This window comes from Mus musculus, chromosome 2, assembly GCF_000001635.26.
Source record: "Mus musculus strain C57BL/6J chromosome 2, GRCm38.p6 C57BL/6J".
Classification (NCBI taxonomy): Eukaryota; Metazoa; Chordata; class Mammalia; order Rodentia; family Muridae; genus Mus; species Mus musculus.
In genome coordinates this window covers 106,163,319-106,177,584 of record NC_000068.7, presented here as the reverse complement: position 1 = coordinate 106,177,584, position 14,266 = coordinate 106,163,319, and the positions used below count along the sequence as shown (strand labels likewise).

At 37.7% G+C, this 14,266-nt stretch overlaps 1 protein-coding gene across 7 annotated transcripts in view; it reads right to left on the bottom strand.

Annotated features, from left to right (window-relative positions):
• Dcdc5 (doublecortin domain containing 5) overlaps positions 1-14,266 on the bottom strand; it is a 328,880-nt gene that overhangs the window by 232,159 nt on the left and 82,455 nt on the right. For all 7 annotated transcript variants that reach the window (XM_011239882.3, XM_006500502.4, XM_011239885.2 and 4 more), the window contains one exon: positions 1,884-2,056. The gene's annotated coding sequence lies outside the window, so the exon portion shown is untranslated. The remainder of the gene's footprint in view (positions 1-1,883; positions 2,057-14,266) is intronic.

Here is a 14,266-nt window from a genome sequence, read left to right as displayed (position 1 = left end):
AACAGGAGTAGGAGCACTGGTGTTTCTCAGATGTTCTCCAGATGTTCTCTTCAGCTAAATTTGGCAACTGCCACTCTAAAAGGCCAAAGAGTTGAGCTGATTGATACTCAGAGTTCTCTGGACTTAGAAGAATAGTGCATGGGATTAACTAAGGATAGTGCTTGGGATGAACTAAGTGTAACAGATGAGGAAACTAAATAGAGCAGCAGCAACAGCAGAAGAATATGGTTCTGAGTCCCCCTGTGGTAGGGTGTAAACTGGGATCAAAGTAGTAGGATGCAGGGCATGTGTGGGAGAGAGTTCTGGATAGGTTATTTAACCATCCCAATGTGCTGCATGCAGAACTGTCAGTGTTAAAATCAAGAAAGTCTATAACACATTAGTGGAGGCATTGGGTGTTTTATTTAGCTGATTTTAATAGTCTCGTGCAGATTTTAGCTACTATATTAGATAGCACAGCAGGTACTTACAAATATTATACAACATGTTTCCCTTGCTTATAAATTTCCTATTTGCTGGTGTGGAAAGAATTTTGAAGCATGCTGAAAGGGGGAATATGTGAGAGTAACAGTTCAGAGTCTGCAATTAAAATTTTACTGTCAAGCTAAGACGCTAGTATGATAAAAAGTTCTTCAGGATTAACAATGAATTTATGAGGGAAAAAGGTTTTTCCCAGTGGCACTACGGCCAATATAATAGTGGATTAAAAGGCACAACGACATAAATGTCATTTAGGTGACCAAAGGCCCTCACCTGGTTTATTTCAATAGCAAGTAGTTTTGTAGAATGGTCCACAACCAAGCCAGAAACCTGAAATAAACAGTATTATTCAACTGTAGGAACCCTTGTCTTTGATGCCTTAATGTCACTCCTTGATTCCTTTGCTAACTAGCACAAACAATATATTTTCGGTTCAGTCACATTTGCCAAAAGGTCTGTTTTTAATGACAATATTCTCTTTTAAAATGAATCCATGGGAATGTCATCGAATGCTATCAGAGTCATTAAACTTTTTTTCTCACTAAAATTATATGCAAGGGATAAAGTCTAAGGTGAAGGATGGTCAGAATACAATGGAGTATTATCCTATCCCCATGAAAATGATCAGTGCAACCCAAGCAGGGCTGCAGCCTGACTAATTCCTATCTCCCTAATCAGAGGTTTTGGAATGAGAGGTATGAAGCTACAGAACCACACTAACTTGACAGAGGCAACATGAATATCCTGTTATGAACATAAGCATCTCTACATTTCCCAAGTTTTCTGTATTTCATCTGCTTTAGACAGGGGGAGTTATTCTTTTTCTCTCCTAACTGCACTAGCAGAGTAGTCTAGGACATTTAGCCATCTTGTCCTGACAAATAACCAATTCACCTTTCCCCCTCAGTATATTCTTAAGTATTGATTTTGCCAAGTGAACGCAGACATGTGTCACACTTATCCAATACATATCCTTTTTTTCTGGAAATGTAGTTTGAGCATCAATCAGTCACCCAGCCTTTTCACCTTCAATTCCTATTGCCACTGTCTCTCAACTATTAAACCTTGGCCATTTTCCAAATGCATTGTTTTTAGAAACTGAAAGGCACACAGCATTTTATTTCCTAGAGAAGTATGAAAATGTTCACCTACTGAAGTCTTTAATTTCTATACTTACTTTTCTGTAATGAATGCTGTTTTATAAACTCCAATATCAAAGACACATAGGTATATCCTTTTAAAACCTATTTTCTAAATAATATTCTTAACCCTTACAGGTCAAACTTCGATGTTGAGGACAAGATGAGACATTCAGCTGAGAGCCAGTGTTATACAGGTCTTCAGGGGGACAGAATGTTTTTGTCTCTGCCTGAATCCAGTGAGAGTCGCAGAGTGACACCCACCTTGAGTTGCAGGCCTCCTGGGACCACACTGTTTGCTGGAAGGCTTTTAATGTGTTGGCAGACATACATAAGGAGAACTGCTCCTGCTCAGTTTGTAATTGGGGGCCAAGCTTAGCGAGATGACCTCTGTTGCTTTTGATAGCTGTCTGCAATTCATCCATCAGCATGCTCACCTGAAGGGGTTAAATTACAAGAGTTGTTAGCAAGAAGTAATTGTTGATGTCACACCTATTAGATCTTTGAGTATCTAGCTTGATAGGAGAAAATTACTTCAGTTCAAGAATTTAAGTACAGCTCTATCCTCAGGTAAAGAGAATACAAGGGATAAACACATATATCTCAATTATTCACTTTTATTTATGGAATACCTCTCTCTCTTTCTCTCTCTCTCTCTCTCTCTCTCTCTCTCTCTCTCTCTCTCTCTCTCTCTCTCTCTCTCGTGTGTCTGTATCTGTGTGTGTATGTCTGTGTGTCCGTGTATCCCTTTACTTTGGTGTTATGGAATAGGTAGCCATTTAAATTTGCTGAATCAAAGCTAACTCTAGGCATTAAAAAAAAACCCACAGAAATCTAGTAACTTTGCAAAATATTTAAAATGATTTATAGGGAGAGATAGACTGTGTGATGTCAGACTTGTCTACATAATGAATTTTGGGAAATCCAGGGCTACGTAGTTGGACCATCTAAAAAGAAAAATACAAGAACAACAGAGGAAGGAGAAAATAAACAAAATACTTAAGAAGGTAAAACCTCCCCTAGACTTTAACAGTCACTGTAACCTATTACCATTACTCCATTTTACTATCTGTACTTTTTTAGACTATTTTATTTTACTATGTATTAAATTAAAATATTGATTTATATATAGAATTCATTAATTTTGTCAACATTTAAAATATATTTTCTCTCTAGACAGCATTCACACTATACATAAAATAAAACAGAATTTTCCAGAAATAAGTCTTGCAACACACACACACCTCTGATATTTATATTTCTAGACTCCTATTTTTTTATTCATTATTTTTTTGCTTATTTTATTTATTGACATTTAAAATATTATCCCCCTTCCCAGTTACCCCTCCACAAGCCCCCTAATCACTCCCCCTCCCCCTGCTTCTATGAGACACCTAGCATTCCCCTACCCTGGGTCACCAAGCCTCCACAGGACCAAGGGCCTCCCCTCCCATTGATGCCCAATAAGGCCATCCTCTGCTACATATCCAGCTGGAGCCATGGGTTCCTCCATGTGGACTCTTTGGTTGGTGGTTTAGTCCCTGAGAGATTTGGGGGGTCTGGTTGATTGATATTGCTGTTCTTCCAAATCAGTGTAGTTAGGAATGACATATGGCCTTTACACATATATTATTATTTATGAGATATACTTAGGACTCAGAAATAACAAATTAAAGTCAGAATCATATAATTTGCTACTTAAAAAGAACTACACTTCTTTAGCTCTTCACTGTTTTACATATTTTATAGTTTGTGAAACAAAATGGATTCTTACATGTTGGAATGTGGTCCAAGAATGGAGCCATGTGAGGAGAATTCTGAGTGCTTGTGAGAAAACTCCAAGAAAACAACAAGAGTCTTGTGACCCCAGTTCCTTCAACATATGGATTGTTCTAGGATGTGTTTTGTGCTCCTCCCTCCCAGGTACAGAGAATAGGAGTGAGCTTACTTCAGGCTTGTTATTCGTGTGCCTCTAAGAAAACATGATTTTTGCCATGTACATCCTTGTGATCGTACAATTTACTCAGGTCACTCTTCTCAACCCTCAACAAATTGTTTGATGCTTTGAATAAAATTGGCAATTGCATGAGACTTTAGCCTACCTCATTTTTAGGACCTGCTCTTGCAGGTTCACACCTCCAACTAGAGTGGTAAACACTTATTTAAATGTCTGTCAATACAGAGTAGCAAGAAAAATAGAAGAGCAGAAATCCTCCTTTATCCTTATTCTTTAAAGTAATCAACTAAGGCCAATTTAGAATTATTAACTGAATATAATGTGAAGTTTGAAATTCTAGTCTCACGATTACAGGGTGGGTGGCTTAGAACAGGGAAGAAAACTCATCCATAAAAGAAGAATAGCATTATTCTTGTAATGAGGAATAGCATTATTCTTGCAATGAAGAATTGCATTGTTCTTGTAATGAAGAATAGCATTATTCTTGTAATGAGGAATAGCATTATTCTTGGCATACCGAGAACGACATGACATTCACCACTAAACAACAAATCTCACAACTCCCAACCTGAAGGAGGCATTATGCCAATAATTATTATTTTATTTTATTTTATTAGATATTTTCTTTGTTTACATTTCAAGTGCTGTCCCGAAAGTTCCCTATACCCTCCCCCTTCCCTGTTCCCCTACCCACCCACTCCAATGATCATTTTTAATCAGCAAAATAATGGGTTTCACACATATTTTGTTTTGCTATGCCTCTCTCCTAATTCCTCCCATCGACTCTCTCCTTCTGACAATGGTCCCTTTCTCCTTTTATGTAACAAGTGACCTATTACTCTGTTTTCACCTTCCTTCTACTCAAGACCTTCTTTCCTTTCTGATTATTTCTTTTCTTTTTATGTGACTTATACATATTCATACAAATGCAAGCAGGTGCGCAGGCCCATGCGCACGCACACACACACACACACACACACACACACACACACACACACACACTTGCATGAGCATTTAAACAAATGAAAATCTAAGAATTATAGGATGCCTATATGAAAGAAAAATGTGGCAGTTGCCTGGCTTATTTGGCTTAACATAATACATTTCTTTCCATCCATTTTTCTGCAAATGCCATTATGTCATAGTTCTTTACAGCAAAATAGAAGAAGTTCATGGTGCATATGGAGCACATTTTCTCTTGTCCATTCATATGTCAGTGGTCATCAAGGCAAGTCTGACTTCTTACCTGTGATGAATAATGCACAAGTAAGTATCTGTGCCCTTTGGGAGGGTGTCCAGGACCAGAATGGCTAGATTATATGGCAGTTCTATTTTTAGTTCATGAGAAGCCTCCATAATGGTCCCATAGTGGCTGGACTAGATTCTATACAAACTCACGGTAAAGAAGAATCCCTCTATCCATTGGCTTTCCAGTATATATTGCCATCGCTTTAATGTGAGCCATTCTGACTGGGTGAGATATTGTCATTTGCATTTCCAAAACAACTAAGAATGTTAAAAACTGCTTTAAAATATTTGTTAACCATTAATGCTGCTTCTTTTGAAAACTTATATTTCAGTTCCTTCAGGTATCTACTTATGGGAAGATTTTTTCCATCTTTCAGTATTTCATGTGTTCTGGAGAGAGTAAGGTTTTCTGCTGCTCTGCCACCTCTTCATATCATGTGATTCTATTGGTCAATTGGTTGTCCTGTTTCCCACACCACTGGAGTCCTTCCCAGAAAGCCCTTGACTATGCCTATATCTTAAAGTATTTCCTTCTTTGTACATTGGTATATTCCTCTTTTTTTTCTTTCTTTCTTTTTAACATTTTAATATGTTCTTCCTTTATCTTTCTTTACCATGTTTTCTTTACTATGTTTATTCCAGTATGGTGGATAAAACTTTTATTCACTACATAATTTTACATCTCACCTAAATGTCTTCAAATTAAATGGACTTTCCTTCCTAAGAGTGTCCTTCTACGTTAACATTTTAATATTGATCTGCTGGAAATACGGTATTTCACCCAGTCTACTTCAATTCTCTTGGTAAGTCTGTAATTTCTATGCCTTCTTCAGAGCATTCAAAAAACTTACTCTCAAAAAGTTTATAATCATAATCACGTGATTTAAATCTTTATTTTTCTACTCTTCTTAATAGGTCAGTGTGTGTGTGTGTACACACGCATGCACGCGCGTGCATACATTTTCACACATGTGTGTTTGGCAAAAGTTAAATGTAACTGTTTATATATATATATACATACATGTATTTATATTAATATATATGTGTATATGTGTGTATATACATATATATGCATACACATGCACACACACATATATATGTGTGTATATGTATATATATATATATATATATATATATATATATATATATATATATGAATGAATGAGAGGGAGATCAATTACACTTTAAATTATCTAAAAAGTTTACAAGCATTATATGCATATAAACAAGCTATTTTAAAAAATAATTTGTATATTTCTGGAAAGACATATTCAAGCTGCTGAAAGAAAATAGAAAACATGTTAATAGAGAATACTTTCCTCAATAAAATTATCCCTCAAAATTGAAGAAGAAATGCTTTATTTACCAGTTAAACAGAAATCGAGTGAATTCACTACAACCAGACCAACTCTACAAGGGACACTTGAGCCTCATACTAGGGAAGAAAGAGTGGCACACACCTTCAATATCAGCACTCTGGAAGCAGAGGCATGGGGGAATCTCCATAAACTTGAGACCAGCCCAGGCTATGCTGACATACCCTGTCTCAAAAAAAAAAAAAGAAAAAAAAAGAAAAGAGAAAGAAAGAAAGAAAGAAAGAAAGAAAGGAAGGAAGAAAGGAAGGAAGGAAGGAAGGAAGGAAGGAAGGAAGGAAGGAAGAAAGAAAGAAAGAAAGAAAGAAAGAAAGAAAGAAAGAAAGAAAGAAAGAAAGACAAAAGAAAAGATAGAGGGAAAGAAAGAAAGAACAGGAAAATAAATCAAAGGATGGCAACTGCCATTATTAAAAACTATGAAAATGCAAACTCACTAAAGAAGTAGATACATGATATAGAAAACAGAAATAACTAAAGCAGAGTATGTTAGAAAACTAACATAAATAAATAAAAAACTGTAGAAAATGACAAAAAAATGTATATAGCAAGTAGACTATGAGGAATGCATTAACCAGTGCAAACTCATGCTTATTATTAGCATTGATTGTAAATATATTAAATTCACCAATAAAACTATGGTAATTCCTGATATAGACAAGAATACTCAGATTCTGAATTTTTGGACCAAATTTTCTACTTCCCTGAACAGCCCTCAGCACCAACACTTCACAGGTTCCAGAGCCTGAGCATGTGGCAAAAGCTTTTCCCTTCTCCCCACCGTCAGTACCAACAGGGAAAGGGTCCCTGGACCATGGGCTCTGGCACACACTTCCTTAGTTCCCCAGCTCTCAGCACAGACAGGTAAAGCCTTCATTCAACTTCCACTCCACAAAGAAACCCCAAATGTTCACATTCAAGTCCAGAAACAAAAGCAATTTCAAAATCCAAGACAAGTCTCTTCCACAAAATGCTAATCACATATAATGGACCCCTGTGAGCATGACCTGGAAGACAGTCCTGACAAAGAATTGAAAAGAATGATTATGACTATGCTCAAACAACTCAAGGAAGACATGAATATACTCAGACAAAGAATATACTCATACAAAGACAAGTGAGTGAAATAAGGAAGTCAATATAAAATATCAAAATGGAATTCAAGAAAAAAAAAAGAATCATGTAAGAATACCCAAACTGAAATGATGCTAGAAATAAAAACTCTCAGTAAACCAAAAACAAACAAACAAACAAACAAAACTCTCGGTGAAGAGCCCCATCAACAGAATGGATGGTGTGGAGAACAGTCTCATGGCTGAAAGACTAGGTAGAGTGATTGGGCCACTGGGTAAAGGTCAATGGTAAATTTACAACATACAGCCCTATTGCTGACGACAATTTCTTATGTAATCAAACAGGAAAAAGTCAAGCTGGTGCACAACTAAAAACTTCACTGCTACTGACTGGAGTTCATAGTGCAGAGAAGTGTTGTGCATGATACCAGAGAGAACGGTTATCATAAATATCACCCAGTTGCAAACGCTGCAACCTAGAATAGCAACCTGCTTGTGAGATAGACTAGTTTAGTAGTAACACAAATGTTGCAGCAGTAAACAATAACATTTTTATTAGATTAAAAATCCACTCAGTGAGATGGAACATATACCTGACACTGTTAAAGTGGCCAAAAACCTAAGAAGAGATAGGTCACACACCTAGGACAAAAACCTGCTATCATTTCTCTCCTAAAGAACATGGAAAAAAAAAAAACAGATTGCCTAGAGGTTAGTAGGTTTTTTCAGTCCTCATAAAAGAAGCTCTTTTTGCAATAGATGGTAAATGATACAGAGATTCTACAACTGTACAATGTTCAGAGAGTAAAAGAGACCTTGGAAACACTACGTCTTCTTTTTTACTTATATCCCAAATTCTGTCCCCCTTATTTCCCAGTACCCCCATCCCATAATACTTCTCCCATCCCCCTCCCCCTTGCTTCTGAGAAAGTGCCCCTCCCCATGTCTCTAAGGCAAGTGTGTGCAGGTTTAGGTTCATCCTCTATAGAAGAGTTGGGGGGATGATTGAAGACCCTGAAGGGGATAGGAACCCCACAGGAAGACCAACAATGCCATCTAACCTGGACCCCTGGGAACTCTTAGAGACTGAGCCACCAACCACAGAGTACACATGGGTTGGACTGAGGCCACACCACGGCACATATATAGCAGAGGGCACCTTGTCCTGCTTCAGTGGGAGCCACTCAGACTTAAGTGCAATGTGTTCATCAAACTTCTCCTCTCAAGGCACAAGGATCTATGTAGAAGAGGAGGTGGAGAGATTTTAAGAGCCGGAAGTGGATGACGTTTCTTCCAGACAGAACAGCATTGATGTACATATTAACTCACAAAGACTGTGGCAGTACTAACAGGACCTACATAGATTCAAGCCAGAGGGAGTCCCAGCATTGAGTGGGGAAAGAAGACATGGGTTCCCTGCCCTAACCAAGTGGCTATTTTCAGTTGACAGATGCTGGCAAAGGGAAAAATCAGCTTTCTCTAACAGAGTATCACCAGGAATATCCACCATACTCCAGGGCAGGCCTTATGCCCTAGAGAAATTGGTCCAACAAAATACACTCCATGAGGATTTGAAGGGAGTTCTTTTGTCATTTTGTTTTTATTTGACCAGTTTTTATTTTATTTGGGTTTTGTTCGTTTTTTTAATCTTCTTTTTTAAAGTATTTTTAAATTTGGTTTTAGGTTTGTTTGTTAAGTTTTCTTTTTTTTCCTTTGAGAGAGAGATACAGAACATAGAGTCTGGATGGTAGGGAGTTGGTAAGGGACTGGGAGGAGTTAGAAGTTAGAAGACAAAAATATGATCAAAATACATTTTATGAAACAAAATCTAAATAAAAATGCATGAACAGGAGTTGGGAGACCTTTGAGACACTGTGAAAATCCTTAACCTTTGGATTACAGGCATAGAATATGGAGAAATAATATCATATCAAAAGCATAGAAAATATTTTTGATAAGATTATAGATTATGAGGGTGAGCTGGCCCTGAGGGTATGAACACAGGACAGCTGGCCCTGACCCTCACCAGCTGCAGCACTTGGAATAACAGCCCTGCACCTTGCGTGGGCAGTAGAGCTGGCTTTGCTGGTGTGGATGTGAGTGAGCCAGCCCCAAGGGTGAGAGAGAGAGAGAGAGAGAGAGAGAGAGAGAGAGAGAGAGAGAGAGAGAGAGAGAGAGAGAGAGAGCGAGCTTCTGCCCTTTTCTGGCTGTGGCACTGGATAAGCTTGCCCTGGATGAGTTTGCCCTGGGGTGTGGGTGTGGGACAGCTGACAAACCCACTCAGGTACCACCCAGGCCACTATGCAGGGATCTGAGTTGTCCCACAATAACTGTACTTCATCTGTGAACTGCTGGAGAATATGAGAAAAGGCCAGCCCTGCCGATCCAAAGCTACAAGATCTCTACAACACAGGACAACAACAGGATAACTAAGAGAAGTCCTTGTGAGGATTCATTATTGGTGGGGTAGCAGAAGTCAGAGGCCTCCAAACAGACCAATGACTTGCTGCAATGAACATTCACAACTAAAGATGTAAGGACAAAAAGATATACTGTGGAACACGCTGTGGTACATTACAGTTGCCACAATGGGATGTTTTCTATGCATTGTTTTCTTTTGCTTATTTTTATTGTTTTTATTTCCTTTTGGGGGGCAGGTTGTCAGAGAGCAGATACAAAGGGACGGGGAGATGACGGAGACTGTGGTGCATGATGTGAAATTCACAAAGAATCAGTAAAAAAAATTTTTTTAAAGAAAAGAAATCATAGAATATTTTCCAACATACAAAAAGATGTCCATCCAACAAGCATAAAGAACAACTGATAAACAGGGCCAGAAAAGAAGTGTGGAGCAGAAACTTAAAAAAAGACTACCTAGAGACTGCCCCACCTGGGGATCCATCCTATATATAGACACCAAACCCAGACCCTATTGCTGATGCCAAGAGATGCTTGCTGACGGGAATTTGATATAGCTATCTCCTGAGAGGCTCTGCCAGTGCCTGACAAATACAGAGGTGGATGCTCCTAGCCAACCATTGGACTGAGCACAGGGTCCCCAATGGAGGAGTTAGAGAAGGGACTGAAGGAGCTATAGAGGCTTGCAATATAGGAGGAAGAACAATATCAACCAACCAGGCCTTCTTAGAGCTCCCAGGGACTAAACCAGATACCAAAGAATACACATGGAGGGACCCATGGCTCCAGTTGCATATGTAGCAGAGGATGGCCTTGTCTGGCATCAATGGGAGAAGAGGCCCTTGGTCCTGTGAAGGCTCAATGCCCCAGTGTAGAAGAATGTCATGGCAGTGAGGTGGGAGTAGGTGGGGGAGGGAGCATCCTCACAGGAGCAGGATGAGGAGGAGGGATAGGGGGTTTGTGGAGAGAAAACCTGGAAAGGGGGATAACAGCTGCAATGTGAATAAATAAAATATCCAATAAAAAGAAATATCACATAATATATAATTAAAATATAGAATAAAGTGAGGGTATTTATAAGAAAGGGTATTGAAAGCTGCAAGATAAAATTATGAAGTCATCTACAAAGGCAGGCTGGCCAAATTAACACCTGATTATTTGGCAGAGACATCTAAAACAAAAAGAGCCTAATAAAGTCGTAATCCAGAGAAACTATCCATTGAAATTGAAAAAGAAACAAAAATTCTGTAATAAAAATAGACTAAAGGATTATGACCACTAAGCCAGTTCTACAGAGACTAGGTAAAAGAATACTTCAGTCTGAACAGGAGGACCAAATGTGAGAGGCCAAAAATAATAAATAAGCAATACAAAGAACAGCTGATCAAAGGGAGTCCAATAAAATACTACACAATCAGCAAAATGGCAAGAATTAATGTGCATCATTTAATAACACTCCAAATCCTAGTGGTCTCAATTCCACAATAAAATGATACAGACTAGCAGACTATATGAGAAAACATGACCGACCTTCTTCTGCCTCCAAGACGGGTTCCTTAATATCAAAAATAGATATGGTGAGATACAAGGAATATAAAAGGTATTCCAAGCCAATGGAATTGTGAAGCAAACAGGTTCAGCTATAAAACTTACAGGGAGTATATAAGGTTAAAAAACTAAACAAAAATCTTTTTAAAAAGTAAATAATAATCTACTGAATGGTAATTTGGCCACTGAAAAACAAGGAAAGAAATTTTTAAAAATCAGAATTAGAAGAAAGTTTAAAATAAAAGACTGATTAAATATACAATAAATAAATAAAAATAAACACAACTGTATGCTACCTACAAGAAAGTTCACTGATAAAAATATACATAAATGAAGAATGAGGGATTGGAAAAATTACATCACAAACAATAATTTGCCTTGGTCAAATGACATGTGAGAAGTATCAAGTATCAATTTGTGTGTCAGTGTATACATTTGTACATACATGTATGTGTGTATATACATGTGTGTGTTTCTGAAAATGTAGATGCATGTGTGAGGGAATCTATGTGAATGCCAGACAAAAGTTCACCTTCAAGTGTCCTACTTCAGAAGTCATCAGTCTTATTATTGAGATAGAGACTCTCATTGGGAACTGAGACTCATTAGGCAAGGCTGGCTGGTTGTAGAGCCCTAAGGATCCTTGTGCCTCCACCAATCCAGCACTTGGATTATAGTCATGTGCCACTAGGCATGACTTTTTAATGTGTCTGATAGGGAAAACCCATGTCCTTTTGTTCACAAGTCAATAATTTCACCTACTGGGGTATTTCACCCCAACACTGCAAAAAGTTATCCTTTTTTAAAAGCTGGGGGAATCTAGTATCTGAATTCAAAACATACCACAAAGCTTCTAAAACAACATGGTATAGGAATAAAACCAGACACGCAGTAATGGAAAAGATAGAGATTAGTCACAAATTAATCACAAATAACTAATCCATGCTTATATGGTCAGTTGATATTTTGGCATATATTCATTGACTAGGTGTTGTACGTGTGTTTTCACATAAGTATGTAATACACTTTAAACTAATTCCTTCATATGCCTCTCCTCTTCCCTTTAACATTCACCATCATCTCTTTTTGCTGCCTAGACAGCAATTGCACTTCTACTTTCATTATATTCATATGTATGTATGTATGTGTATATATATATATATATATATATATACATACACATAGATACATATATGTGTGTGTGTATGTGTGTAATTTGATCAATCTAGAATCCACAAATAAAAAATGCAATGTTTGCCTTTGTTAAAATGACTTAATTAATTTAATAACAATAGTGTACTTTCTATTTTTGTGATAAAATACTGACCAAAAACAACTTGGAGAGGAAAAGTTTTATTTCATCTTATATTTTTCAGGTAACAGCCCAACATAGAGGGCAGTCGGGGCAGAAATTCAGGACAAGTGCCTGGAGGCAGGAACTGAAGCAGAGGCCATGGACTCCTGGATTGTTCAGATAGAGTTTTTATATAATGTAAGACCACAAGCTCAGGAGCCGTACCACCTACAGTGGGCTGGGCCTTCACAGAAGCCATTAACCAAAGAAAATGCCCTGACAGAATCACCTACAGACCAATCCTTTTAGAAACATTTTTTCAATTTGAGCTTCCCTCTTCCCAGATGACCCTAGATTGTGTCAAGATGACAATAAAAACAAAAAACAAAATTAAAAATAAAACAAAACAAAAAACCTATCTGCACATATGTCAATTTTCAGTTTTATCAATTTTCTTGAAAATTCCATAATTTTGTTCTTCTTTATGTGTGTGTGTGTGTGTTATGATTACTTCTGATTACTTCTGGAATAATCATTGATGTGAAAGTGTATCTGTGACATGCTAATTTCGAGTTCTTTGAGCAATACCCAGGACTGGCATAGCTGGTTCATTTGGTAATTCTATTTTCAGTTGTTTTAATGGAGCCTCCAAATTGATCTCCACAACACTGGACTGGTTTGTATTCCCATTAGGAATGTATATATCTTCCCTTTTCTCTGCATCTTCATCAATATTTGTTTTTGTTTGCTTGCTTCTTTTCATGTTTTTAACTGAAGTAACAGTATATCACCTTCTCCCCTCCCTTTTCTCTTCCACTGTTTCTCAACCTCTTCTAAATTTCTCCCATGTCCCCTCTAACTCAAAAGTTGACAAGTTGACATTTTTTTCATTGACTATTATTGTTACATATGCGTGCACAAATGCATGTGTTTGTGTGTTTGTGTGTGCACTCACGCGCGTGTGTGAGTGCACGTGTGTGTACATACACATGCACTTTGCCTTGGTCCATGCTGTGAGCAGAAGTAACAGATGGCATTGCTTAGCATCCCACTAAAAGCCATGGAGCACTTCCACCACAGGTCTTTGTCCCTGCTGCAAATGCCCCAATACTGCAGTAATAGCTCTGCCTTCAACCTCTGTCACAGACTAGGAAAGATGTTCTAGAGAGGGTCACAAAAACAACGCAGCTAATATATAAGTAGATAGTACATATTGTTTACTTTGTGTTAATAAATTGATAGCATGTAATATATACTTTGTGTTGAGTCACTAGGATTTAGACTTGGCCAATATTTCCAAGAATTGATTAATATACTCTTTTCTGTAAAATCTCTTCAACCATGTATAACTCATCAGTAATGGACAGTTCTTATTGGCAGGGGAGATCTGTGCCAATTCCTATTAACTATTTACAAGCAAGCCCCCCATGTCTAACTAGAGGGACTTGGATACGAGTTTAATAACCACAGGCACATAAGGCATTGGAGAGGGCTTGGGAGAGTGGTGAGAGGAGCTGCCACAGAGGGAAAGAGAAAAATAATATAAAAAATAAGAAGACATGAAAAGAAAGAAAACAAAGGGAGTAAATAGGGAAAACAATAAAGGAAGAAAAAAATGAAGACAATATTGTTCTTAAACTATAAGATGCAATGGGTGGCTCCTCTGAGAAGCCTTCCTTCTAATATGAATGCTTTGCACTACTCACAGCACAGTTAGCTGTATAAGCTGTGACCTTTAA